Raw genomic sequence first — 12,422 nt, forward strand, 5'->3', positions numbered from 1 at the left:
TCCACTCAAGTAATGTCTTGTTTTAGGACCTATATTCTCCACATTTTGCTTGTTCTTTATAATGAATAGTTTCAGGAAACAATCCATTGACATAAATTGTAATGCTGATGATACATAAATCAATAAAATCAGATGATACTGATCACTTTCTGCTTTGACCCTTGGAGGAGGCGGGTGCTTTTTCTATCGCTCCTACTTTGCTTCTCCTTCCCCTATTGTCTCTGCTTGCTGCTGCACTTTGTCTCGTCTGTTTGACTGGAGCAGTCGCTTGACTTGTTTCATGAATTTGAACAAACCAAATATCAACCATGGAATTGATCAGCTGGTCTCTCAACGCAATTGATAAGATTTTTTCAACAAAGAGCACAGGAGAGAGGGATCCTTCCTGCCTAGATGGGACCCGGCATGCTGAGTATGCGTTCAACACTTGGGGCAAAAACTGACGCTGACCGTTTGTGCGAACTCTATCGAAAGCTGGACAATTTGGCTGGGGTTGTGGACGATTTGAAATGCAAGTTGAATTTCATCATGGGACGGTTAAACTCAGCTGCTCTCTGAAAAAGTTGAGAACCGAGCAGAGGAAGGTCAAACGGCTCCTTCATCACCAAAACAACCTTTGGAATTAAAAAAATTCAAAACAACCCACTGAAAGACCCAAGGCCAAGGGATTGCTTGTGGTAAATGGGCTACACTTATATAGCGCTTTTCCTTTGCACTAACAGAGCCCAAAGCGCTTTACACTGCATTATCACATCTACCCATTCACACTCACATTCACACACCAGTGGAGGCAGCTGCCATGCAAGGCGCTCAGTCCATCCACTGGGGGCAATTTGGGGTTCAGTGTCTAGCCCAAGGACACTTCGACATGCAGACAGGGGGAGACAGGAATCAAACTAACAACCTCCCGATTGCAAGACGACTGCTCTCCCCACTGAACCACACTCATCAACACCCACCCTTCCTCCTTCTCCCAATGTCATCTGTCTCACCTCTGAACTGCTTCTGTCGAGGTCGTCTCCATGGCAACTATACCATCTGAGCACACGGAGGGGGACAGGCCAAACTACACACACACTAGACTGATGAACTGAAAATCCACACACACTGCATGCACACACACACACACACACACACACACACGCACACGCACACACACACACACACACACACACACACACACACACACACACACACACACATCCCGCCTCCAAGGTAATTCAGTTGAAGCCAGAGTGCATTGTAGCATATAATGCATGCATGAATGGGGCAGATAAACTGGATTAAAACATTACTTACTACCCCTTCATCCACAAGTAACTAAACTGGCCAAAGAAGTTTGTGGCAAACCTCTTTCAATGTTCAGTGTGTTTGCACTGTACCAGACCAGGAACCCAGGGAAATGTAAAACTCTCTTGGAGTTCATGAGGAGGGTGGTGATCTTGTGGACTACAAAGCGACATGCAGCAGAGTAGGAGGAGGAAGCTGGAGGTGTGGAGGTTGAAGAGGACTGACCAACTACAAGGGCATCGTACAACCACGACCCAAGTAGCAGATTAGATGGCCAGATGGGCAAGTATCAGCTGGAATACTTGATGTCCACCAGCAAGAAGCCAAAACCAGCAAGGAAATCCAGGGTCTTTGTACATAGGGGTCACAGAAGTGAGACCAAAATGGGCTGCAGGTCCTGTTGTGTCCTTCTGCACACAGGACAATGCTACAAGGGCTACCGCAGTAAACTCGAGTACTCGTGTGCACTCGAGTATACACACACACACACACACACACACACACACACACACACACACACACACACACACACACACACGCGCAGTCTTGTATTTCTATCCTTGTGGGGACCGTCCATTGACTCCCATTCATGTCTAGCCCCTAACCCTGACCCTTACCCTAACCCTAACCCACACCACAATAAAGCCTAACCCTAAAGAAATGTTTTTGCACTTTTACTTTTTTCAGTAACAACAACATGGTCAAGAAAACACTGTTTCTCCTACTTAGGACCGGAAAAAGGTCCCCACAAGGCACGTCGTTTCACGTTTTGCTATCCTTGTGGGGACATTTGGCCCCAACAAGGATAGAAATACGAGAACACACACACACACACACACACACACACACACACACACACACACACACACACACACACACACACACACACACACACACATGCACACATCTGTAAATAGTTCAAACGCAAAAAAACATTTGAAAACAGATTGTTCTTATTATGTGTTACGTTCTAAATATGTGAATAATTGCAGTTATTTTGTCATCAAAAGTGTTTTTTCTGTGTTGTTTTCATTGGCCCAGTTTACATGGGGTTTGTTTTTCAATCCGATTGAAAACAATCGTGTTAAATGCACATGTATACATGAACAGAATACAAAGCGATCCACGATGAATCCTCGTTTACAAGGACCCCGGGTCCGGATTACATGCCTACTGTGACATGTGCTCAACGTCTCTCACGGAACTTTCAGGTCTTTAGCTTTGCAGCCAGCAGTCCTCAGCGCCGAGCAGAGTGTTTTTATCTGCTGGATATCTGCTGAAATAATGTCCCAACATCTCCATGACACCCTGCTCAAGGAGTGAACTCTCCCCCAGCTGGAGCACCGGCATGTATCGGTGTCTCGGGGCTCTGCTCCACCTGCCGATGTTTCGAATTGACTGGTGTCCGTGTTAACTTGTGACCAACAGATGTTCGACTGAAACTTGTAGTTGTTCTAGCGAACATCGGTTATCTACAGTTACAGTAAATTTATAAATTTTATCTTTTGTGAGTCTTACTTTAACATCTGCTGTTACCAGCATGTGAGCTGTCATTCATTAACATGGGAACCAGTTTATCCATAACACCAGCCGGGCGGTTGCTCATCGTCTGCTACGGAGCTCTTTGAACAACTTGCTGTTTCGCGATTTGCGGCTATCTCACCTCTCCATTGTTTGTTCAATCTGGATTTTTATTTAAAAAGTGTTTTTCAACCACCATCAAGTTCTTCTGCTTGTTTTTGTCTGTCCTGCTTCCTGTTTGCTGTGCACGTCATCACGTCACTACGTACCAGGTAATGCATGCGCAGAAAAAATAATCCGGTTTATTCCGATCCACTATCAACCAGCATTTATATGAGACACAGAGTGGATTATCAATCGGCGTAGACCACCTCGTACAATCGGCTCTGAAATACTATCCGCTTCGAGTGAAGCAGATCCACTCGGGCATTTATATGATACATTTACAATCTGCTCTGCCCTACAATCCGATTATACGGGGCCCATGTAAACGTGCCTATTGTTAAATAGAAGTAAACAACTGTTCACATGTTTTTTTTTTTTTTTTTTTTTTTTTTTTTTTTACTTTTTATTTTGTACCTTTTTTCTTTTTTGAACAAAATGATACATATACATACATACACACACATATATGTACAAACAAAAGAACAACAGAAAGAGAGGTCGGTCTATACAAGTAAATAAATGTTTAAAGTGAGATTACCAATGTGCTTGCCTGTTCAAATAGTCTAAACAATATATTTTTATTTATTCTTGGCTAAATAAACACACCATTTCTCCCATCTTTTTTCTCCCAATTCTTTTTGAAGTCTTATAGAAAAGGTCATTTGTTCCAGGAGATGTAATTGTTTCACAATATTAATAAAAATAGCTGCTGTGGGACATTTCTTCTGAAGCCAACATTTTGTTATGGCTTTTTTACTTGATGCTAATAAAATTTTTAGGAGATAGGTGTCACTTTTACTGAGTCCATCAGGTAGATGCCCGAGGTAAAGAGAAATGAAAGTAAGAGGAACAGTGAAACCAAGAGTGTTTGAAATAATTTTTGCTACCTCCCTCCAGAAAGGTTTGATATGGGGGCAAGACCAAAAAATGTGAGCATGGTCCGCCATCTCCGTTCCACATTCTCTCCAACAGGAGAGGCAGGTACCAGTCTGTTTTGATTTCTGTTTGGGGGTTATGAAGAAGCGAACGAGATTTTTCCAACAGAAGTCCCTCCAAGTCCAAGAATTGGTTGATGATGATTGTACTTCCCAAGCGCACTGCCAGATGTCCTCTGGTATTTTACAGTCCAGTTCTTGTTCCCATCTTTCTTTGATGTAGTCCGTATTGTCCTTGTTCAGTGCTGTAATGGCATGGTATAGTTTACTTATCAGACCTTTACTAATCTTAGAGTTGTATGCATCAATGAAAATTTGGATGAGAATAGGTGTTTCTATAGGGCCAGGGCTTTTTACCTTTTTAAGGTAATAATCTCGTAACTGGAGGAACCTGAAAAAGTCCTTCCCATCAAGCTGAAATGTTTGACACATATCCTTAAAACTACTGAACTCACTCTTCTTAACAATCTTACACAGGGCAGTAACACCCATATGTACCCATTGTTTGTATCGATCATCTAAAGATGCTGGTGTAAATTCAGGATCATACGCTGGCCATCTGAGTATTTTAACCTCTTTCTGGAGCTGAAAGTTTTTTATCACTTCTGCCCATGTTTTCAGGGATAGGTTTACCCACTTGCTTGAAGTCTGTCGCATTCCTCTTTCCTTATCAGCATGGCCAAGCACCGACTGTATTGGAATATTTAACAGATTCAATTCCATACTCTTCCATTTGGCTTCGTAGAAGGGGTCACACCAGTGCACCAAGGGTCTTAAAAGGGCGGATAAATAATATCCTTTTAAAGATGGAAGGGCTAAGCCTCCTCTATCCACAGGCAGCTGTAAGGTTACAAGTTTCACCCTGGGTCTCCTTCTATCCCAAATGAATCTAGAGATATGTTTATTCCATTCTCTGAACTGATTCTGTGGGATTTCTACTGGGAGTGATAGAAAAAGGTATAGTAACCTGGGTAGAATATTCATTTTTATTGTTCTGATTCTGCTGCCGAAGTCTAAGGGAAGCAAACTCCAACCATCAAGATCCTCGTAAATTTTCTTGTTTATGTTTTTGTAATTAATATCAAATAACTGTGATAGATCTTTAGATAAGTTCACACCAAGATATTTTATGTGGGAAGTGTGCCAATTGAAATTATATTTTTCAATGATTTGTTGTGTAGGAGTGTAATTGAATATCATGACCTGGGTTTTATTTACATTAAGTACATATCCTGAATAGAGACCATATGTTTCCAACATTTGCATTAAAAGAGGCAGACCCTGGCCTGGGTCCATGAGTGTTACAAGAACGTCGTCTGCATACAGACTCACTTTGTATTCCTCTCCTCCCATTGTTATACCCTTTAATTCTGGTTCTTGGCGTATCATTTGGGCTAGAGGTTCAATGAATAAATTGAAAAGACTAGGGCTAGCAGGGCAACCTTGTCTACAGCCACGTTGGAGAGTTATAGGATTGGAGAGACTACCATTAATCTTGATTCTTGCAGTTGGGGCAGAGTATAATGCCCTGATACTACGTATGAAGTCTTCATGAAAGCCAAATCTCTTCATTACCAAAAAGAGGAAGTCCCACCCGACCGAATCAAAAGCTTTCTCAGCATCTAAACTGAGAATAATTGAACTAATTTTTCTGCAATTTATTTGCTCAATGACATGCAGTGCTCTTTTGATATTATCATGTGTTTGTCTATTTTTTAAAAAACCGGTCTGATCTTCATCAATTAACAGCGGCATTATTAATTCCATTCTCTTTGTTAGAATGGTAGCGTATATTTTATAGTCAATATTTAAAACACTTATGGGCCTATAGCCTTTACAGTCCGCCCTGTCCTTCCCATCTTTGGGAATGACTGATATGTAGGCTTCCCCCCAGGATGGGGGGGAGACGCACCTTTTAGTACTGTATTAAAACATGTCTCCAGTAGAGGGAGTATATGATCTTTCATTGATTTATACCATTCAGGGGGGAGCCCATCAGTGCCAGGGGACTTATTAGTTTTAAGACTTGAAATAGTTTTTTTCTATTTCCTCCTTGGTTATTGCTTGAATTAATTTTTCATTATCTTCTTTGCCTAATTTAGGAAGATCCAAAGAATTTAAAAACTCGTTAATGGTGTGGGAATTTGCCTGATCTGGTTGGAAATATAAAGACTGATAATATATTTCAAATGCTTTTTGTATACCATCCAGATTTTTAATTATTTTTTTTGAGCCTGGGTCCCTAACTTTATGAATTGTGTTTTCGGCCTGTTGTTTTCTGAGTTTCCAAGCCAACAGTCTTGATGCTTTAGGGCCTGCTTCGTAATATTTTTGCCTCATAAACCTTATTTTTTTCTCAACCTCCTCGCTCAAGATGTTATCTATCTCCTGCTTGAGGTTTCTAATTCTTTGGGTAATAGAAGGATCCTTATTAGCTGAGTGCATTTGTTCTAAATCTCTCAGATCTTCTTGCAGCCTCAAAAAATTTTGTGTCTTCACTTTTTTCAACCAGGCTGTCCTAGCTATAATCTTCCCCCTGAGGACAGCTTTAGCTGCATCCCACAGTATACTTGGGCTCACCTCCCCGTTATCATTATCCTTTAGATACAAAGCAAAGTCTTTTTCCATCTCTTTTCTAAAAGATATATCATTTAACAATCCAATGTTCAGCCTCCACAATGTTTTCTGCCTTCTGCCTCCCAAACATAATGTTATATAGACCCCAGAATGGTCTGAAAGGTCCCTCTGGCCTATTCTGCACTCCCCTAATTGATGAAGATCCTTGTTAAACATAAAAAAATAGTCTAGTCTTGAATATACAGCATGTCGGGCAGAGTAAAATGTATACCCTGGAGAGGTACCATGAATAAACCTCCACACATCAGACAATCCCAGGTCTTTAAGTGACCCGTTTATACGTTTTTCAGTCGAGCTTCTTCTCCTTTTAATATTAGTTGTATCAAGAGAGGGGTTAAGTAATATATTAAAATCTCCCGCACAAATAAGGGTTCCATAAGTCTCCTGTGCAATCAAATCAAAAACCTTTCTAAAAAAACAGATACTACTCCCAGGGGGTGCATAAACATTGAAGAGAGTTACTTCATTTTGGTTTAATTTCCCCTTTATCATTATAAATCTACCATATTTGTCACTTATTTCTGAAATAAATTCAAACTGAGTTAGATTTGAGATTAATATGGCAACCCCTCTTTTTTTCCCATTTTTATATGAAGAGAAATAAGTATTTCTAAACCCTAATTTTCTCAACTTTTCATGCTCTGCATTTGAGAGATGTGTTTCCTGCCAAAATGCTATATTTACCTGCTCCTTTTTAATTTTTGCTATCATTTTGCTTCTTTTAATTGGATTATTTAGACCATTTACGTTCAATGACAATATATTATACCGTTGTTGACAAGGCATACATTTTTGTTTTGAAACACTGCACTTGAAACATCCCAGACCTCAAGAACAAGATATAACATGATGAAAAAATAGAACTATGATACAAAACAGAGAACTGAACTTCCATCAGTAAAGGTAACATGTAGCCTTTCAAGGTGAGGGGGTGTGCCACCCAGTGGGGTCCCTCAGTAACAAAAAAAGTCATGTGGCTGTATATGTTCAGTACCTCACAGCCTCCCATAGTGTAAAAAAGAGTACGTGTGGATAAGGCTTTCATAGAAAAAAAACACATTTCAAACAATTTTCTGACCTGATTCTACAGGCGACCTTATGTTTAGAGGTCCAAGTGGCAAGGAAGAAAAAAAATGTGGTTAAACATGCCTCCTCCTTATTTGTCCAATACTGATGTGTTTAGTCCCTCACTTATCTCCTTTGGCTCCTGATTCCATCCTGCGATATCCCTTCAGCTTCTCCCGAATCTGCTGCTCGAACCGGTTCTCGACTCCGCCGTGCCGCGCGCCGGTGGTCTCCCACGGTAGAAGCCGAGCCAGCGTCTCCTCCGTGATAGCCGCGCTCCTGGAGCCCTGCGGAACATCTCCGACGGTGAATCCTCTCTTCCGGAGATCCTCTGCTGCTTGTGCTGCGCTGTTGTACGTGACGGTGCCAGTCTCCAAGAAGACGCGCATTTTCGTGAGCGGAGTCTGAAAGCGAACTCCTTTCTCCTTCAGCGCTTTTTTCACTGGAATATATTCCTTTCTTTTATTTTGCACCTCTGTAGCGTAGTCATGGTCAAAATAGATTCTTTTATTTTGGACTCGCAGCTCTTTCTTCCAAGCGGCGTGTAGAATCTTTTCTTTTTCTGTGAATTTGAGGAACCGGATTACCAGAGATCGTGGAGGAGCAGTAGCGGGTGGTTTTGGACCCAGGGCGCGATGAGCGCGTTCTATCCCAGGGTCACAGTCCGGGCCGAGTTCATCTCCAAGTTCCGACTTTATGAAGTTTCTCACAAACAGCAGCGCCGACGTGCCTTCCGTGCCCTCAGGGACGCCGTAGATCCTGATGTTGTTGCGCCTTGAGCGCCCTTCCAGATCAGACACCTTTTCTTGGAGTGCACGTTGATTAATCAGCAACTGTGACAAGGCATCTTTGACGCCGACGTCCCATATCTCCCTCTCGGCCAAATTATCCTCCACCTCTCCAATGCGTTTCATTGCTCCGTCGATTTGGCTTTCTGTATCCTGAAGCTTTTTATTTATTTCCGTCGTGAACTCGTCCATCTGCTTTTTAATGTCCTCCCGAAAACACGATCTGAATTCTGAAAAGTCTCTCTTTAATTCGGCCTGGAGCGACAACATCCCCGCTGTCACGGTTTCACTCACAACTTTGCGGATTGAATCCAGAGTGTCGTTCGCCATGCCGGCGCCATCTTGTCCTGTTGAATTTTCGCCTGGCGAAGCTTCTTTATCCATTTCTCGGTCGACATTATTTCGTAAGCCGTATCCTCCTTTCTTGAATCTGTCCCCGTTCATTGTCGAATCTTGGTATATGTTTTTTCAATCCAATGAGTTCTCGAATTCGGGGAAATTTGAGGCTAATGCGGGAGCTCTGTACTACACTGTCATACCGGGAAGAGCGCCACCGGAAGTCCCAACTGTTCACATGTTTGAGGTGTCACTAAAACTAAAAAATATGGACGTCAGGACGAATTTGCTTCTCTGCACATTAGAAAAAGCCTGTTTGTTTTTTGGTTCAGGTGTTTTCGCAAGAATGAGAGAAGAGTTTAAAGTTTCTTCAGATTGTTTCAGTATCTATGCAGTCCTAAACTCAATATTCTGTGGGTCTTGAAAGTTCAGCAAAAAATGTCTGAAAATTCTGGCACGATGGATCTCTCAGCTCTGAACATGGTTCGCAATCAGTGAGTTAAGCAACTATGGAGTGAAATTAATGCCAGTAATTTTGCACCTGCTGATTTGCATCCGCATGACTTAGGATTTATTCACAACTGCCAGTGAACGTTCTGAGAACTGTTGTGTAATTAGCATGCCACAGCAGCAGGTGGCGCTGTTGATGCCATTTAACGCATAGCACCATCAACTATGGCCAGGACTAGAACTGAATCAGTCAGTCACCCCAGTACAACGAGCCATGAGCAACCAACAGGTGAGTTTGTGGTCATTGTTGATGAAAAATTAAATTATCTTCCGTGGGTACATGTAATTTTTGTCACTGCCCATCGAGCTAACTTAACCACAGATTTTGTTCCTCACTAAATATGTGAGGTTGGTGGCGGCAGTCACTTCGACTTCAGTCAAACTGCGTCAATTAGTCAGCTTCGCTTCATTCGATGATAATCAAAGACTATTGCTCAATACAATATAAATGGACGAAGCGGTTTTCCTGCGAACTTGTCCTGAAGTGGCGGTGACTTGCTGCAATGGCTTGACAACTGGGAATCAAATACACAGCACCTTGCTAGGTATCTGCACGCAGTGTTGGTATTAACACCATTAGAGTATAACGGCATTAGTAACGGCGTTATTTTTTTTCAGTAACGAATAATCTAATTAATCACTTTTCCTATCGTTGCAATGCCGTTACCGTTACTGAGAATATGAAGTGGCGAGTTACTGCAATTAGGTTCAATGAAGCGCGAGTGGGGGGGGGGGGGGGGGGGGGGGGGTGAATGATGACATGATGATTATTGGCTGGTGGGCGGATCATGCCCTGATCACGTGTCCCACTCACTGCACGCATAGATATATACAAACACTAGATGGCTCATGCTTGCTGTAACCCAATGGGGACTAACATCATCACATGGCGGCCATCTTGGTGCAGGGCCGCTCACTCATCACATTGTCAATGGAGCGTCAACTTTGAAATAGCTAATTTTAAATTGATTTTCAAACGACTGGGTTTGTTATAAACATCAGACATGTAGATATTTAACTGCATGCAAAACAAAAAGTTGTGATTTTAACATTAGGTCTGAATCATAGCAACGTAACGTTAGTAATAAATCAAACTGTCTGTAAATCCGTCAAGAATTCAATGACTTGAGTATTTTAGTTAGTGTAAATCACTCACCTTCCCTTAGATTACACAGAGCGCCCCAGAGTGGTCCACTGTCCTAAGATGGCCGCCAGTGAACGACGTTGCTGACTCCGCCTTAAAGCATCTAGTACTTACATGATGCCTATGACAGCATGTGCTGACTAGTAAACACAGGACAGAGACAAAGGCGTCAAGTGCGAGCCCTGGACGTTTAAAGGTAGCATTCTCAAACTGGAAGTATTGCTTGTCTAGCATTGCTTGTCGTTCATTGAAGTTAAAGGCAAGAATGTTTATGTAACATGCACGCTATGTGCAGGAAAAAAGACTTTATCCACTTCTTCCTCAAGCAACTTGAACCTCTTGAAGCACTTTACATCAGCACAAGCAAACATGAAACTTGTTGCTGCTGCTGACCCAACCCCGAGCCCAATTGCAGCCGGAGGCACTCAATTAAAACAAACAAGGCTCAATTTTTCGGGGCAGCAGGTGACCAAAGCCGAGCTAAATACACTGATTTCCAGGTACACTGTTGAAAACATGTTACCCCTGTGCACTGTGGAGTCTGAGGCATTCAGAGCTATCATTGATAAAATACCAGTACGAGGAGGAGGGATGGGGGTTGCCCCATGCCGAAAGATGTTTGCTAAATTCATAGACAGTGAATATGAAAAAATGAATACTGAGCTTAAAAAGTCATTTGAGGAACTGGAGTACATTTCAACAACAGCAGATATCTGGACGGCCCACAACAGAAGTTTCATGGGTGTGACAGCACATTGGATTAATCCAAATAACATGGAAGGAGGGAAAGCAGCTCTTGCCTGCAGACGGTTTAAAGGGCATCATACTCATGAGGCCATTTCAGCTGAGCTTGACAATATACACTCAACATATGGGAGAGCACACAAAATTGCCCCAATAGTGACTGATAATGGCTCTAATTTTGTTAAAGTATTTAAGAGGTACCAGCCACAGGAGAGTGATTCTGAAGACGATGAAGATGAGGTGGCATTTACAGACACTGATGATACTCGTCATGCAACTGATAATGATCGTGGTGTTTTGATCACTTTGCCCCCCCCCCCCCCCACCACAAGAGATGTGCATCACATACGCTAAACCTGATTTCATGCACAGATATTGACAAGTGGCTGCTGTCAAACCCTGCAACAAAGGCTATTTACAGAAGTGCTACAGCCAAATGCACAGCCCTCTTGAGCAAGACAAGTCGATCAACTTTGGCAACCGAAACAGTTGATGAGTTGTGTCAAAAAAGCTGCTTGTACCTTGTACAACATGATGGAACTCCTTCTATGATGCCCTGGCTAGAATCTCTGAATGGTCCATGGTCAACATCAACACCATCTCTTCCAAATTAGCACTGACAGCGATAACACAAAGGGAACACCAGTTTTTAAAGGAGTACTGTACTGCGATGAAGCTCCTTACATTTGCCTTGGATATACTCGAGGGAGAAGACAACTGTTTATGGCACACTCCTACCAACAATAGAGACATTAATACTGAGGACAGAAGCCCTTACAATTCTGCAAATACTGAGGGATCTTCCTGGCGCCATAGTCACTGCAAGAACTTTAATTGAACATTTTATTATTTATTAAATGAGCATTGCTGTAGCTCTCACAACAATAATAAATAATACTGCTGCTACTACTGCTACTAATAATAATGATAATGATGATGATGATAATAACAATGATTTGTGTGGATGCATACATTTAATGTGATTAATGTGATTCTTATTGTTTCAGGCTATCAAAACCAGATTTGCTGATGTCCTGGGAAATGAAGAGGCTGTACTTTCTGCAGTAACTCTTCCAAAATTCAAACTTCGCTGGCTGCGGTCACAGGAGTATAAGGCTAAGGCAAGTTTGCTGGCAGAGTGCCGGAAAGTTGCCCTCAAAGAACCACAGCAAGGTACCAGCACATCTTCAGACCACACAGATTCAGCCAAAGAGGTCGATTTCTTTTCCTTTGAGGAGGTTGAGGAGGACACTTGCGCTACATAATGGCCAAGTCTTCCTTTCTTTT

This window comes from Salarias fasciatus, chromosome 14, assembly GCF_902148845.1.
Source record: "Salarias fasciatus chromosome 14, fSalaFa1.1, whole genome shotgun sequence".
NCBI classification, from domain to species: Eukaryota; Metazoa; Chordata; class Actinopteri; order Blenniiformes; family Blenniidae; genus Salarias; species Salarias fasciatus.